The 17,953-nt window shown below is 46.5% G+C and overlaps 1 non-coding gene across 1 annotated transcript; it reads left to right on the forward strand.

Moving 5' to 3' along the window:
- Positions 1-11,857: 11,857 nt before the first annotated feature.
- Positions 11,858-11,963, forward strand: LOC136484497 (small nucleolar RNA R71). Its single transcript, XR_010766018.1, has one exon. It is a non-coding gene; the product is annotated as a small nucleolar RNA R71 (small nucleolar RNA).
- The last annotated feature ends 5,990 nt before the right edge of the window (positions 11,964-17,953 follow it).

The raw sequence follows: 17,953 nt of genomic DNA on the forward strand, positions 1-17,953 counted from the left end.
CTCAACTCAGGACATGCCTTGTTCTATGAAAGTGCACACTCTAGATGGTAGTAAGGATGTGCGGGGAGCCAGACATGAGCCCAAGGGCAGGCCAGACCTGAACGTCCTGGCAGCTAGTTGTCCCTGGTTGTGCGGCGTTGATCGAACCCACAAAATGTGTACCTGAGTTGTACCAAGTTGTACCAAAGGTGACCTGATGCGATCCCAATGGGGGAAGTGTGGGTTTGTGTTAGGAATAACTGCCCAGCGGGTTGCAACCGATTCGAATTGTCATCTCTCCCGGATAGTGAGAAACTTGACTAGCTCCAACATTGTAGTAATTCAACTATGGAATTTGATGGTTCTGATAAACATGGGAATGTTACACTGGCTATGGTTATTATTGTTATGCTACATAATCCTACATCACATGCTTGGCATAGGTCAGATGCTAATCTAGAGATGAATAGCTACAATTGACTTGGAATTGAATTATAAAATGTATAGCTCAACTAGTGGCTTTTTATGCAAAAATGTTGTCAAGCCAGCTCCACTTATAAAGTCTTGCATGATCCTTGGAGTCACTTTATTTTTGGTTTATGATAGGTAAGTCTAGCTGAGTACCTTCTCGTACTCAGGGTGTATTTTCCACTTGTTGCAGATAACATAGTCTATCACGGATATTATAAGAACTGCTTCTCTCCCACCGTGGACGAGGAGTAAGGCCATGAGCAAGGCTCTTCTAAGTTATCTAATCTCTCATGCTTTTGTTGGAATGGATCACGAACTAGCATGTATTTGAACAATGGTGTGTAATGTTAGTTTTAAAACTATATTTTCTTTTGCTACTGTATTCGAACTTGGTGTTGTAATAAATTTTTTTTCGTACTCTGAGGTATGTTGAACTACTTGTGAACTTATGTAACATGTGGATTGTATGTTGAATCATGTATGATCTTGGTTGTGTGTTGGATTATTTGAGATCCTTCATGATACTCGATGGACTACCGGGTTTATATGGGCTCAAGTATGACAGTGCGATCGCTTCGGTGGTTGCCATTGTAGTTGTGCTCTTATAAATTGGTCGGTTCTGCCACAATGCACTAGGCGATCTTGGCGCCAGTGTTAGTGTCATGCCCAAGAAGGTTTTCAACAATCTCAACTATTCAACACTCATGGCAACATCGATGTGCCTGTAACTAGCCGACCAATTGGTTCGCTACCCTGCAGGAATCACCAAAAATATTTTGGTAAAAATAAGAAACTTCCTTGTTCCGGTGGATTTTGGAGTACTTGATATGCAAGAAGACATCAAGACACCCCTCATACTTGGGAAACCCTTCCTAAGCAGTACAAATGCACACATTGATGTCGGGGCCGAAGAAATCAAATTCCATATCAATGGGAAGGAAGAACGATTCGCCTTCAAACCAAGACAAGAACAATGCTCTAAATTGGAGTAGCGTGAGAAGCAAGAACAACCATCAGGGTCTCCATCTCTGTGACCAATTGATGCACCTAGGCAATAAATACAATTGGAGAAGTTTGGTTTGGTGGACTTAAAATTCCGAACCCTCGCCGGGAGGTAAAATCGGTAGTTTTCCATATTACCTTCTACATTGCATTCTTACTTTGGCATATTTACTTTTCAATACTTGCAATAGAAAGTCTAATTTTCATCATTGCATCATAAAATGTTCTCAGGCCCCACATAAATAATTTTTACGGTGTGTAAGAACTCGTAAGAACGATTTACCGTGGAGGCATAAAAATTTAAAAATACCATCTTTGCATCTACTTATATTCCATAGTATCATAAAATATTTTTGCATAACATATATATACATGTGTATACGGTAGAAATATAGGAAACTGGGACCCACAGGAGACACCTAGGACTCACCATCACTGCCACCATGCACTAGCACTAAATTTTCAGATCATATCCACCGATGGCCATCGACTTTTGCTTAAGCACAAAGCAAGGGAGCATCTGGTGGAGGATGAGGCCAAGTGGGCCCCATGTGGGGCCAGCCGGCTGCACCACTTGTTGGTCGGCCTGTGCCCACGCCGCCTATAAATGGCCACCCTTCCTGGCTACTCTCGGCCTCAACCACAGCTTCAATCGAGCCTCCCAAGTTCAAAATTCCAAACTCCAAGTTTGTAGTTTAAAAATCCACTTAGTAGAAGTGTTGTTGGAATTAGGAAGAGTGAGAAAGATTAAGAATAGAAGTGCTGCCAAAATTAGGAAGAAAAATAAAAAAGATTAAGGGTAGAAGTTTTGTAAAAAATCTAATTAAAAATTCATTAAGCAATCAAGAACGACTAACCCTCGGATGACTGACTTCTGGACGGCTAACCACTGACATTTTGTTTCCTAATTCGTTCCACAAGTTTTGTTGTTTGTTGATTTTTGTAGGAAGATGAGCAAGCTATTGGGCAAGCTTAAGCGCGCGGGACCATCCCGTTCTACGAGAAGCTCTTCTTCCATGGCGAGCACCGACATGTAAATCGATGTTCCATCCCCTGCTGCCGGAGCACCGCCTTAGTCGTCATTAGCTGAAAGGAACATCTTGTTGGAGGAGAAGCACCTCAAGTTGCGAAACAAGCAAGAGAAGGATGCCTTCAAGGAGTTAAAGACCAGAAGGTTCGTGCACACATCTGTATATGATCCTACTCTTCTCTAGGCAATAGGTATGGATGTTGAATTTGATTTCATTTTTAGAACTATTGGTTAGGAAAGTGTTTCGAACATTAATGAGCAAGGGTCTTATTAGCGTTTTGTAAACCAGACTAGCAAATTTATACGATTGCCACGCTGCTCTAGGAAGATGATAGTAACATCCAAAAGACATGAGGAGTTATACTAGTTCAGGCCAGAGCCCTACGTCCAGTCTCAGAGATGATCGAGTACATGTTCCTCGCTTGAATGCTCTGAAGTTCTTACAATGGGGGTGCAAGGATGGTGGAAGAGGAAGAAGAGCTAGATCTTGGAGGTGGTCTGCCCAGAGGGAAGGTCTAGGATCCCTACTATGAAGGAGAATGGGAAAATGGTAGAGGATGTCAATCTATTGAGATGGGTGCCCTAGCTACCCTTATATAGAGTTTGGGGCTAGGGTGCATACAAAGAGGAGGTTCTCTCGACCGAAGGGTCATGGGCCTAAGGGAGGTCCTAGCTTACTTGGCTTGCAAGCTACACCATCTTGTGGAGCACGTCCGAGCATGGCTGTCATCATGGTCTTGTGGCCACGTCATGACATGGTGTGGCATGGTGCTACTATGCTGTCCATGGTGGCACAATAGGCACGATGGTGGTTCACCAGCCATCCTGTATAACATGGTCTCCGCCATGGTCTTCGTCATCGTCTCCTATTTTTCTAGAATGTCATACAAGAGTTGGTAGCCACCCGTAGGTCATCGATAGCCTTATTGTCTTGAGGAGTAGGGGGCCACAATCCCATTGGTTGGGGTCGTGGCTCCCTGCTGGTCTAGATGGCCTCAAAGTCAAGGCCCTCATCATGGATGCCATCCCATGGTGGGTGGGATCATACCTATGTCTTGTCATTCCATATTTGGATAGTGGGCTCCATACCGGTCGTCACCGTCTTTTGGTGTTGTCTTGTCTATGTAGTGTAGCATAGGGATGGTGTCAGACTAGACTGAGGTGACTATTGTCCCTCGGTCCTTGCAGGGTTAGTGCAGCATGCTTGTTCTTGTTAGAGCAGGCACGCTTGGCTGGGCTTAACCTCTCTCCGTTCCTTACGATGGTTGGGATAGGGGAGAGGTCAGGCGCCTTTCAAGCGCTGTGAGGCTAAGGTGGGAGGAAGTGGTCGTGGCTAACCCCGGCCTTAGCGTCTGGCTTGGTTTGCTTGGCTTAGCTAGGCCTTGGCCATTCAGGTCTTCGCTAGCTGAGATATTGTGGGCCACATGGCCTGCTAACTAATCGGTGCCTTGAGACACCCTAGGGTTATGACCCCGATAGTAGCCCCCGAGCATTTTTATGATCACGATCTGCATTTTTATGATCACGAAGTGATCGTGAATGTGCTAATATGCGTGCGCATTAGAGCGTGGGGTCGTTGTCTTGGCTTATTCGAACTTTGTATCTCGATCCCTCGTGGGCAGGTGCATTTAATGCTGTAGGTGGCTGTTGTGCTTTGCCCCATCAGATGCCCTGGTGATGTGGTGCATGACCCTTGAGCCCTACCATGAGCCATGTTAGTGTGCTACATGTTAGGGTCTAGGACCTAGGTGGGACCGAGCAGTCTCGTCGATGTTGTTTCAGCCCTGCCTTTTAGAGAGTGTTGATTTGCCTAACCTTATGCCGGCATCTAACATCGGTTGTGACCTCCCATGGTTCACCACGTGGCACTGGACTCTCAGGCTGTTTGGTCTACCCTAGGGCTTGTAAATATGGGCTTACCTTCCACTCGAGCCCCTTATGGCTACAACCACCAACCATCCCCTTCCTTCCCGCTGAGCGAGAGAGGAAATGGGAGTAACTCATAGAGCACCATGGCCGATGGTCGGCAATGTCCTTTCTAATGGCTGGTGCTAGAAGGTGACTGGCGAGCAGGGGTGGATGAGATGTCATGGAGGCTATCTCCATGATCATGTGGCTTTGGTTTTACCTAAGCCTGAGCAACATGGGTATTTGTGATGGCCGTTGATCAGGGGAAGGTTCGCCCCACTACCGTGGGCCGTCAGAGTATGCAGGCAGTGAGTCAGTTCTCCAGTGAGAATGTTCGTCGCTCACTTGCCGTTGAATGATGGACTTGAGGCGTCGTTTTTCACTATGCCTAGTCGTGACATCATGATGACACGGTGAGATGTTCTGTGCTGAGGCCGCTTCACCCTTCTCTCCTCCCTACGCTCTTCAGTCTCATGGGGTCACGATGCTGCGAGGGGGCCTTTATGGTGTTCTTTTCCACCTTGTCTGACCACGCTTGTAGCTCATACCCCTGGTGGCATCGTCCTTGATATGGTGTTGGGTTTTTTTCCTTTCTTGTCTCCATGGTTTGGCCACGCATGTAATGCCTGTACCCATGGAATATAATTTTTGAACTTTATATTCCTACCTCGAGGTCGTGCTGAGCCCCTGAGCTACGAGGTCCGATTATAGGGTTTTGTTCCTAAAGTTAGGTCTTCCATGTAGGTGGTCGACCTTCCTTTATGTGGGATGGAAAAGTCACCCTTGGCCCAAAAGCCCTTGCTTTGTTTGTGCTTTGACCTATTTGGCCCAAGTCTCCCCTTTCGCTGAAAGAGTTATGACCTCGTTCCCATGTGGCAGTGTGATCATGGGTGTTTCACTCTGGCCAAAAGTTGACACTTAGGCTCGAGTAGGCCTAGACCGTGCGTGCTTGGATCATGGTGAGGTGGTTTTTGCATGGGGTTTGGCATTGCCTCGTGAAGAGGGCATCATCGCTAGCCTCAGGCACCCGAGTGACCATCCATGAGGGGTCGTTGACCCCTGTTGGTCTGTCGGTTTTGGGTCATCGATTTGGGATCCAGGAGGGGGCTTGTCATGGGGACTTAGCCCTACTTGTTGTGGGATCCCTTGTGGCCTTGTGGGTCACTACGGGGGAGGCATGTCCACTGTAACAACGCGGTCAGAATGGTGTGCCTTATCGGGGTCGATGGGTAATTTGAGTGGGACCTAATATCCTCCCCGATCAACGTGGAGTTTAGCTATGCCTCATAGAGGGACGTCCCATAAATCATCGACCGTTAATCCTGTTGGTCCCCAACTGCCTCCATAGCGGCTAGAGAGCAAGATGCCTCCCCTAGAGGGGGCACCTAGGAGACTTTGAAGCGAACGACTCAAACACAGGGAGAGATGGTCGTGTGGCTCTACACCACCGATTAGAGCCATGGGGCCCCATCTCCTCCCTACCCCTATCCCTTTGTGGCCTCATGTCCTTCTAAGGATTGGCCAGAATGATGAGTTCTTAGATGTGATGCGTGGTCATGGACACGGCGGGTCACACTACGCGTGGACACTAGGAGTCATTGCCTCCCTGGTTGCTATGTGGCTTAACGGCGACCGCTTACCCATAGGGCAAGAAAAGGTTGCATTTGAAATTAAACAAACAGACAAGGGGGTGTAGGTCTTACATGCGCTCTGCCCACTGCTTCTTCGTTGCCTGCCCTTCATCTTATTCCGCTGGGGCCATTCCTATCTATGACCTTTTGTAGAAAGGTTGGTTTACTAATTTGTGATGATAGGAGGTTAGTACATGTTTGGAAAGATGGGCCAAGGATAGAATCTACGTAGTTGCTCAATGTTCTAGGAGTTGGTGTAGATCTCGTCGGCGTCATTCATGAGTCGCTAGGATCCTAGGAGAATGATTTCAGTGATGATGAAGGGTCCTTCCTAGCACGGCATCAGCTTATTCATGTCCTTGGTGGTCTGGACCTGTCTTTGGACGAGGTCACCCACCTAGAATGCTCGCTCCTAGACATTCTTGCTATGGTATCTCCATAGCGCTTGCTAGTACTTTGTGGAGCGAAGGAGTGCTATCTCATGGGCTTTGTCCAGTTGGTTGAGTGCGTCTTGGCGATCCTTCTCCGATTTGGCTTCATCATATGCCAGGACTCGAGGTGCTCCGTAGTCGACGCCAGTTCGTAGGACGGCTTCAGTGCCGTACACCATGAAGAACGGTGTGAAACCGATGGACCGGTTCGGAGTCATTCTGAAGCCCCAGAGCATGGCTAGTACCTCCCCCGCCCACCACCCCACAAATTTGTCAAGCCTGTCAAAGATGTGGGGTTTAAGGGCTATTGACGGTAGTTAAGAACCATTATAAACCATCAATATAACATGCATAAGGGCATAAATATAATCACCAATGATGGTCTAGGGGTTTAAACTAATAAAATCCACGAGTTTTGGTGAATCTGTATTTTCTACAGGGTTTATTTAGAAAACCGTCAAGGTGGACCTACATGTCAGATTTAATCATGCTTATCTACACAAAACAGACACTAGAAGACTCTAGAAGACTCGAGTGGACTCTGTGCCAAGGTAGAGAGGCAGAGGCTGCCTATAGGCTAGTCGGCCCTAGGCCCACAGTCAGCCTCCACATTGCAATGTCGGTTCTCCACCACCTCCTAGGTTGCATCTAACCGTCCTTTAAGTCGGTTTGATCCAAGGTCTCATGTTGGACCCTCCGGCCTTACCAGCCCCTACCACCCCCACGCATAACCCTAGTCATCAAGTCATTTGAGAAGACAAAAACCCTAATCATCCTTAGAGCTCTATCATATTCTAGGGCATAGCTAGTTAGGCTAGGTCTAGGGGGAGGCAAGCAGGCTTCGCTTGGATTCCCAATTGTGTCAAGAGCGTGGTTTGGTATAATCTTTGTACCCCCTCTCTTTTGTATCTCCATTACTTTTATATGCTAACTACAATTGTTATGACAATATTAGTATTCATCTTATTCATGTTCTTTGTTATAATGTTCATGGTCTACTTTGATTATATGCTTAGTATAGTTGGATTATCATCATGTTCATGCATTAGTTCGTATTGCACTCACTCTAAGGATCCATGGGTGGGTGGTCGACATTGTGTAAGCGTGGTGCTTATACGTTGTTTACCTACGGATACACCCTATATTCTAGGTCATGTGGTAGTTCACGGATGTGACACTTCCATTGAGTCCTTTGTAGTCCACTCACCGAATATAGGTGCACGTAGGGTCCGGTTATGAAGGAAGAACTAGCTCTGTTCTTAATCTTCCTTAGTAATATCCCTTATGTGTAGATGTGACAATGATCTTAACAATGATTACTAGGTATAATTGCACTAATCATTGTATGCTTTGACTTGTAATTAAGAATGACTTATGAATTATTCCTCTAATATTCTACCTGACCATGCTAATGCCATAGAAATGAGTATTCTGAGTGATTTATCATTATTATTAATTAATACTTATCATATATCTTATCCTATGACTTACCCCTGTTATGAGTAGAACATTGGTGATTATATTTATGCCCTTATGCATGTTATATTCAAATGAAGCATGTGGCTATGCAAATGTTTTTGAAAACATCTCTCTTTTGAAACTTAGAAACATTTGCTAGAGAACAGGGGCTATCTTATTCATCTCTCTTTCTCTTTTTTTCAGGCGAGTATCTAAGTACCCATTGTTTTTAATATCTCGGACACTTTTGTGTCCATTTTTTCAATTCTTTTTTTTATGAATAACTTTTGCATAGCCACATGCTTCTTTTCTACAATGAAACTTTTGAGAGATAGCAACAAAAACTTGGAGCATTTATTTGGTGGATATCCTATCAAGAATATTTTTGGTGTTTACTCCCAGTGTAGGAGTAAAACCTTTTTGGGTGGATCTAGATAGAATGGCATGTTGTTGCACCTACCCCTAGTGTAGGAGTAGTGCATATATGGGTGGTGTGTACGTGATCATGATTTAAAGAGCATGACAAACCTCTCAAACGGGTCAACAAAGCTGGACTAAACTCAATGCAATGCAAGCAGCATATAAGTGGACGTTTTCCTAATCTAAATATCATATATGGCTCTCGTAGGAATTCAAGCTTTGTCATACAGGAGCTCATCATGTAGGATTTTTATGTTTTTTAAAAGATAAATCTCTAGAAATTTAGTATCACTTGGAACAATATAAACAATAGCTTAGACCTTCTCATATCATATCCATCAATTACATAGACTTAGATCAAGCATATTCCACCCACGAGTTTTAAGTTCAAAGTAAATTCTTATATCAAAATAGTCGTATCCAAAACTCGGGAGAATTCAAGGCTGAAAATAGGTACTTGAAAGAAATTATGATAGTGCAACTATTCATCATTTACATTGCAAGAGTCCATTGAAAACTAGGTACTTGAAAGAAATTACGACATAGCAACTATTCCTCAGAGTCCATTTATTTAGCTTCTTAAAAACAGAAAACTAGACACACACTTTTTTATTTTATTTTCACTTTTAAGGTCACATCTTACTATTATATATAAGGCTAATACAAATATAATTTTTTATTTTGCTTTTAGTTTGTTATGCATCTTTTTATTTCATTATTATTTTTAGCAACTATATAGCAAACTTAAAAATAGCAAATGAAAAGCAATACTTAGCTTGATTCATGGGGATGCTCCTCCCCTCAGCTGGATGTTGCCGTGGTCTTTCTTAGAGTGAGTCTACCAATAGAAGTCTTTCTCATCTGTCCAGAAGTAGGGTTCCTTGTGCAGCGGGTGTGACAGCAGCTCAAAAAAATGTACTTCGGATGGATGTCTTTACTCTTGACCCTCCTGCAAAATACTCCAACAAGAACACCAAAACTCAATGCACGGATTAGGATAAGGGGTTAGCGGTCAGCCATTCAGAGATTTGTTGTCCTTGGGGGTTTAGATAGATTTTTTAATTGGCAAAGTTTTAGCAGGATGTCTATTTAATATTTTTGGATTTTCTTATTTATATAATGCAGATAGAAAATATGCATGCATGATATATATATATATATTTATATTTATATTTATGCCGCCATAGTGAATATTCCTGTGGGTGCTTACACACCGTTAAATTACTCACATGGGGCTTAGGATTTTTATAATGTGATGATATACAATAATGAAACTTTTTAATTTCCTTTTCTAAATGCAATGCTAATGCAGACAAGTAAATTGCTAAAGTGAAAAAAATTCATGCAATGCTAGAAAGTAATAAATATGGATAACTACCGATGTTACCTCATGGCCAAGGTTTGAATTTTTTAGTCCTCTAGACAGGACATGGCCGGAGAAAAATCCTTTACTCTTCGGGTGCATCATCTGGTCTCAGCGATAGAGACCTAGATGGTTGTACATCTTTTGACGGTCTCTCTGATTGTGATGTCACCTTCTCTTTCCTTACTTGCTTGGTTTGTGGACTTAACTTAGGCAGAGTAGGTTCATCTTTCATAGGCTCTTTAGGTTCCTCATCATCCTCCCAACTTTTCTTTGGTGATTGATTCTTTTGGTTTTGGGATGATCGACATCTCCTCCTAGAGCGGGACTTCTTTAGCTCCTCATAAGCGGTATAACTATTGAAATAACAGCGTACCTTTTCTCTAGGGAATTGGAAGTGGACTTGTCTAGATCTGACATAGATGATTGCATTGGTAGTGTTGAGGAATGGTCTTCCAAGGATGATGGGTGTATCATCTTCTTCTTCACCCATGTCTAGAACCATGAAATCGGTAGGGGCAAACTGATCGTATATTCTTATCATGACATCTTTTGCTATTCCTTTCGGAAATCGGATTGATTGGTCCACCATCTACAATTGCATATATGTAGGGAACAAAGGTTCATCACTAAATAAGTATTCATACATTACCTTGGACATTATGTTGACACTCGATCCAATGTTGTAGAAGGTCTTATGGAATATTCTTTGTCCAATGGTACACTCAATCGTTGGTACTCCTGGATCATCCTTCTTAGCAAGATATGGTGAAGCAAGGAAGTGGTCGTACTCTGATCGGAGTGTGTTGATCATATTAACTCATTCTTCTTGTGACTGCCTAGCCTGATTCTTCCTCCTTCTCCTGTTGTTCTTCTTCTTGGTCATTGTTGTCTCTTCGGTTAGGTATGGCTTCTGTGGATGTCTAGATGATTGCAAGATGTGGTTCTTGAAAGAAAACTTCTCCTTCCTATCCTTGATTGTGAAGTAGATCTTGGCACTATCCACATAGATGATGGCTTTTGCGGTGCTTAGGAAAGGTCGGCCCAAAATAATGGGTGCCCTTACATCTCCACCTGTTTCCAAAACTACAAAATCTACGAGAACATATGATTGTCCCACTCAAACAATGGCATCTTCAAGAACTCCCTTAGGGTAACAAAGTGACTAATCTGCAAGCTACAAACACATGTTTGTGTACAACAAAGTATCTCCATTAATTTAATCATAAATTACCTTAGGCATGATGTTGACACTTGCTCCGAAGTCATAGACAGCTTCTTGGAAAATCTATGGTCCAATGGCTTTGGGGGTGACAAGTCTTCCTGGATTGCTCTTCTTTTCTGGTAAGGTAAAATCTATCCACCTTCCCGTCGATAGTTTACACAATAGTATGCTGCATTGTGAATATCGACAAGATTTGCAGTTTCTAGATCTTCCGGTTGCCTTGGAATCTTACCTTTATCGGGCGGAGGAACAGTAGCAGCCAGCTGAGCTATTTGTGATTCTATCATTTTATTAAAGCTATGCTCATTCTTAATGGCATAAGCAAAGCTATCTATTCTATTATTTATGTTCTCTTGACTTTTTTCATTGGTAGCAACCTTTCTAGATAATCCCTCCATAAGTTTGGATTGGCCAGCAATTAATTCTCTCAAGGGTGGTTGATTGAAATTATTAAAATTATTACCTTGATAGTTACGTTGGTAATTACCTTGGTAGTTCGGTCTGTATTGCTGATTCCATCCTTGATTCTGCTGAGGACGAAAGTAGTTGTTGTTGTTGACAAAGTTCACATCCTCATGGATTTCATGACAATTGCTCCCTAAATGCCCAGTGTTTCCGCACACTTCACATGTCATGCGAGAATCATGAATGTGAATGACTTCTTGCTTCTCATTGGCTCAATCTTCCAACTTCTTCATCAACTGGTCCATCTTGGTAGATAGCATGTCTACCTTCTTGACTTGATGCATACCTCCACCTCTCTTGTGGGTTTCAACACGTTCTTCATTCTAGCCTTGATTGGAGGACATCTTCTCCACAAGAGCTATTGCAGCTGGTGTGGTGAGTGATAGGAATGCACCTCTAGCAGCAGCATCCATAGTCTCATGGGTACTATTGGTCACCCCATGGTATAAAGTATACATGAGTAGCCAATTCTCCATCCCATGATGAGGATATTCCATGTAATCTTGAAAGTGTTCCCATGCCTCAGGGATAGATTCATCATGTTGTTGCTGAAAGCTTGAGATTCTCCCACACAGAGCATTGGTCTTTCCTGTGGGAAAAAAACTTTGATAGGAAGGCAGTGGAGCAGTTATCCTATGTAGTATTTCTATCTTTGTTGGCATAGAACCATTGCTTCACATTCCTCAAGAGTGAGAATGGGAAGAGGCAAAGTAATATGGCATCTTAGGTTACTCCTTTGATGGTGAAAGTGCTACAGATCTCCAGGAAGTGTTGGAGATGTGCACTCGCATCTTCATGTGCCTTTCTACAAAACTAGCTTGCTTGCACCATGTTGATGAGGGCTAGCTTGAGCTCAAATCCCTTGTCTCTAACATTGACTGTCGGTCCAGTACGGATGTTGGCCGTAGTTGGAGCGGAGAATTCACAGAGAGTCCTATTAGCCATAGCTTTGAATTTAGGTGTTAAGCTTCACCTTATATGGTTGTCTTCTGACTTTAAAGCTAGAACTTTCTTCAGTTTAGCTCTAGTCCTCCTGATCAATACTTCTGGATCTTCAACGTAGTTTGTCGAAAGATCAAAACTGGTTATACATTACCCTACATAAGATACACAAGTAGACAAAACAAGGGTAAGCCTGTTTTAGCAGATGTCAACGGTTATCTTTGATCCCATAAATAAGTATAAGTTTATCAATACTTCCTTTGCCTAGCTACCTTCCCCAGCAACGGTGCTAGAAATGCTTGTTGGTATTTATTAACTTGTCACTTGTTTTAATAGCCACCAATTATAAACCTATATCTCCTAACATTACTTTACTAGGTTGTCATCCCTAGTGATGATGCCAGAGATGCTTGTTTGTCTTCTTTGAGGATGATTAGGGCCCCCGAGGGTCTCGACAGCCGCCCCAGGACAACAGAGTCAGGGATGACTATGGGCGAGCCCGTACTTGGCTGAGGCCCAAGCAAGCGATCGCTTGGGATGCCCTAAGTCGTGTCCAAGACCGGTAGGGAGGTCTCTGAATGGGATCCCACCGTAGGGAGGCACCGAGCCCCTAGGGCCAATCGAATGGCCCTGGGACCCACTAGAGAAGCCCTCTGGTACTTTTGGAGTGCGTCTCTGGACCGCTAGCTGACCCCTATCAAATGGGGCACGGGCCTCCACTCGGACTTACCCGATAACAGCTCACCGGAAGTGTCACCGCTCACGCCCACCGAGGGTAGCCTGGCATATTCCACCCCTCCTTCCGAATGAAAAGGATGCATGAGGGCCGCACAAAAAAGCTAGGGAAACTCCTGATCGCCCACTCGCTCCGTGCAGAGGCTTGGGGGCTCTTCCTGCAACCAAGCCGAGACCCAGCGACCCAAACTCGCACTCGAGGGCTCGGCAAACAACCCCTCCTTTCGAACGAAAAGGATGCGCGAGGATCGCACAAAAAAGCCAAGAAAACTCCTAATCGCCCTCTCGCTCTGTGCAGAGGCTCGGGGGCTCTTCCTGCAACCAAGCCAAGACCCAGCGACCCAAACTCGCACTCGAGGGCTCAGCAAACATCCCCTCCTTCCAAATGAAAAGGATGCGCAAGGGTCGCACAAAAAAGACAGGGAAACTCCTGATCGCCCTCTCGCTCCATGCGGAGGCTTGGGGGTTCTTCCTGCAAGGCTACAACCAAGCCGAGACCCAACAACCCAAACTCACACTCGAGGGCTCGGCAAACATCACCTCCTTCCGAACGAAAAGGATGTGCGAGGGTCGCACAAAAAAGACAGGGAGACTCCTGATCGCCCTTTTGCTCCAAGCAGAGGCTCGGGGGCTCTTCCTGCAACCAAGCCAAGGCCTAGCAACCCAAACTCATGGGGCAAAATGCGAGAAAAGGCACTGAACCTGTTACAGTCCAGGGGTTCAAAGGCTGGGCCCCTGAGGGTTTCGATAGCTGCCCCAGGACAAACAGAGTCAGGGATGACTATGGGCGAGCCCGTACATGGCCGAGGCCCAAGCAAGCAATTGCTTAGGATGCCCTAAGTCATGTCCAAGACCGGCAGGGAAGTCTCTAAATGGGATCCCACCGTAGAGAGGCACCGAGCCCCCAGGGCCAATCGAACGGCCCTGGGACCCACTAGAGAAGCCCTCGGGTACTTTTGGAGTGCGTCTCTGGACCACTAGCCGACCCCTATCGAATGGGGCACGGGCCTCCACTTGGACTTACCCGATAACAGCTCACCAGTGGTGTCACAGCTCCTGCCCACCAAGGGTAGCCTGGCATGCTCCACCCCTCCTTCCGAACAAAAAGGATGCGCGAGGGTCGCACAAAAAAGACAGGGAAACTCCTGACCGCCCTCTTGCCCTGAGCAGAGGCTCGGGGGCTCTTTCTACAACCAAGCCGAGACCTAGCGACCCGAACTCGCACTCAGGGGCTCAGCAAATGCGGTAAAACCCCTCACTCAACATGAGAGAAGCCCCTGGAGGAATAAATCTACTCCTCTAGGGCCTCAGGGGCTACACCCGGCAGGTGCGCTCGCGCGCACCCACCAAAGCCTCGAGTATGAAACACCATCCCACCAGGAGCTACCGTGAGCCAAGTCTCGTCAAAACCTCAGGGAGAGCACTCACACTCTCCCCAAGGCTCGGGGGCTACTGTCGGGTACCGTAAAAGGGGGTCCCCTAAGCAAGGACCGAAAAAATCGCTTAGACCTTGTAAAAATCAAAACTAAGAGACAACCACCAGCAAACCCCCACCTCATCCGAGGCTCGGCTGGGCCACCCGGCCCACCTCGAACAATATCCGGGCTCGCCTGAAGCAGGCTCGGCCCAAAATGAAACCACAAGGCCTCGGACGAGGTACCGGTTCTCTGCCTCGCTCGAGGCCCCGAACCGCAAGGCCTTGGATGAGGTACCAGTTCTCCGCTTCGCTCGAGGCCTCGAACCACAAGGCCTCGGACGAGGTACCGATTCTCCGCCTTGCTCGAGGCCGGCTCAGCAACAACCCCGTCGCCTCCGCCTTGACCAACTTCTCTGATAGGACATCACGTCCAACTAACGTGTTCAACCGCTGCCACGATATCAGCCGAACGATGGCTCAACACAGCGGAGTGGCCGACGAGATGGAAATCACATCGACACCATGCTGCCCGAGACAGGACGGGGCAGAGGTTACCGACCGCTGTGCTCAGCACTATGCCCACGACTAACACCTATGCGGCACTGTGCTGCCTAACCCCATCTGCTCCAAGGACAGCGTGGCGTGGAGAGTCAAGTCCGGGTCCTTATAGCCTCAGAATCAGCGCACAGGACCAACTGCTCCCTCCGAGCCTCGGCTATCCGCTTTGGGGTCTTGGTAGCCTTGGGATTCGGACCCGCCGAGCTCCCCACGATGGTTCTGCCTCTGCACCAACTAGGCCTCGGCTCTCTACATTGTCAACATACAGCGACCAGCACGTCGCCCATAGTATGCGCCATGCCCTGCGTCAAGCCATCACAGGAGCTCCCACGTCGCACAGGATCAGGCGTGACCGGCGCGTTGCTCCAGTGCATCGAGGGCAAGGCCACTCCACCGACCATGCTGCCACAGTGACAAGCTATAGGGCTCAGCATACCGCCTCTGCTCATGAACCGCCATGTAGCAAATGCATGTAACGCCCCCGTGCCTCCCTTCGATTATAAAAGGGAGTGACCGGGGCCGCTTCTAGACACGCACACACGCACAGACGAGCGAACTCACGAGAACACTAACTCACGCGCAGACAGAAGGGAGACTCACACATAGGGACACCCAGGCACACATGAACAAGCAACTCTCTCGCCCTGCTTGCAAACCCCTACTACAAGCACCTCGGTGCAAGGAATACAAGATCAATCTCTCAGACTAGACGTAGGGCACCTATTGCCCTAACCAGTATAAACCTTGTGTCTCTTTGCATCACCATCCGGGATTAGCAGTACGCAGTACATATTCACTAGTTGGTTGAGGGCTCACCGGTCCAAAACACCGACACGTCTCTAGAGAATTCCTGAGGTGCTGCGCTTGTAAAGGATGTGTCCTATGATCATATAGGATTTGCAGTGCCTTGCTAGGCGTCGTGCCTCTGTGTGGTCATCAGGTAAATTCCCCCGTGCTAAATATTCTATGAAGGGCACGGTCTAGTACAACCTGGTGCTTGTCACCGCTCAGTCGATTGCCATTAGGCTAGGAGGGCATGCGGCCTCCAGGTTATGGTGGTGTTCAACTGGTATGGTGGGCTCCGCCTTGCCAGTTGCACCCGTCATTTGGTCATGTGGCCAAAGAGCTCACAATGATGGTTTGTGCGCATCATTGACGAACACTCCTAGTGGGGTAGGTCCCTGACTTGACGCGATCTTGGCCAGGGAGTTGGTGGCTAGGTTGTCTCATCTAAGGATGAGGTGGAGTTCCAGCCTGTTGAATCTTTCTTTGAGTTTTTGGACCTCTTCGCAGTAAGCCATCATCTTGCTATCGTGACATGACGCTTTTTTCATGAACTGGCTGACAACCAACTCTAAGTCTCCTCTGATGAAGAGGCAGAGAGCTCTAAGCTCAGAGGTGATTCTGAGGCCATGGATGAGGGCTTCGTATTCTGCGACATTGCTGGTGGCCCAAAAGTGGAGTCAGTTGGCGTACCCCATGCGTTCTCCTATCAGGGAGATCAGGATGACCTTGGCCCCCACGCTTGTGGCCATGAGTGATCTGTCAAAATACAACGTCTAGTATTCCTAGCAGGTCAGAGGTTGGGGCATTTGTACTTTGGTCCATTCAGCGATGAAGTTCATGAGGACTTGCGGTTTGATCACTGTTCTTGGGACATACATGATGTGGCAACCTATGAGCTCGGTTGCCCATTTGGCCATTCGGCTAGAGGCATCATAGTTCTAGACCATGTTGTTAAGCGGGGCGGATGCTACAACCATGATGGGGTGTCCCTCAAAGTAATGTAGCAACTTTTGTTTGGCAATGAGGATGGCATAGATAAGCTTCTAGATTTGTGGGTAACACACCTTAGTGTCTAAGAGAACCTCGTTGATGAAGTATGCTGGCCTCTGGATCTTGTGGGAGTGATCGCTCTCTTCTCGCTCAACGATGAGTGCCGCGCTGACCACCTGAGTGGTCGCAGTGATGTAGAGGAGCGGTTCTCCCTTCTCAGGCGATACCAGTGTGAGGGTTGTTGCTTGGAATGCCTTGAGCTTCTCAAAGGCCTCCTGCGCTTCAGCCATCCAAGTGAACTGATCGGCCTTTTTTAGGATCTTGTATACTGGCATGCCACGCTCCCCTAGCCAGGAGATGAAGCGGCTAAGGGAGGCCATGCATTCCATGAACTTTTGGACTCCTTTTAGGTTCATGATGGGGCCCAGATTCTTGATTGTCGTAATCTTCTCTGGGTTGGCTTTGATGCCCCGCTCAAAAACAATGAACCCGAGGAGCTTTCCCTTGGGGACCTCGAATACATACTTTTTGGGGTTGAGCTTGATCCTAATTTCTCTAAGACGAGTGAAGGCAGCCTCTAGGTTGATGACCAGTTGGTTGACATTCCTAGAATTTATGATGATGTCATCGATGTAGACCTCCATGATGTCCCCGACAAGCTCATCGAGGCATCAGTTCATGCATCTTTGGTGTAGGTGGCTCCCATGTTCTTGAGTCCAAAGGGCATAGTGACGTAATAGTAGGCGCCGAATGGGGTGATGAAGGAGGTTGCGAGCTGGTCGGCCTCCTTTATCATGATCTGATGGTATCCCAAATATGCATCAAGGAAGCATAGGGTTTTGCAACCCATGGTGGAGTCAACTACTTGATCAATTCACGGTAGCGGGTAGGGTACCTTTGGGAAAGATTTTTTCAAGTTGGTGTAGTCCACACACATCCTCTAGGTCCTGTTCTTCTTTCAAACAAAGACTAGTTTAGCGATGCATTCAGGCTGGAAGACTTGATGAATCCTACCGCTATGATCCTAGCGATCTCTTCTCCAATGGCCTTTCGCCTTTTGTCATTGAAGCAGCGGAGGCGCTGCTTGATCGGTTTAGCTTTAGGCAAGATATCAAGGCTATGCTCGACAACCTACCTTAGGA

This window comes from Miscanthus floridulus, chromosome 9, assembly GCF_019320115.1.
Source record: "Miscanthus floridulus cultivar M001 chromosome 9, ASM1932011v1, whole genome shotgun sequence".
Classification (NCBI taxonomy): domain Eukaryota; kingdom Viridiplantae; phylum Streptophyta; class Magnoliopsida; order Poales; family Poaceae; genus Miscanthus; species Miscanthus floridulus.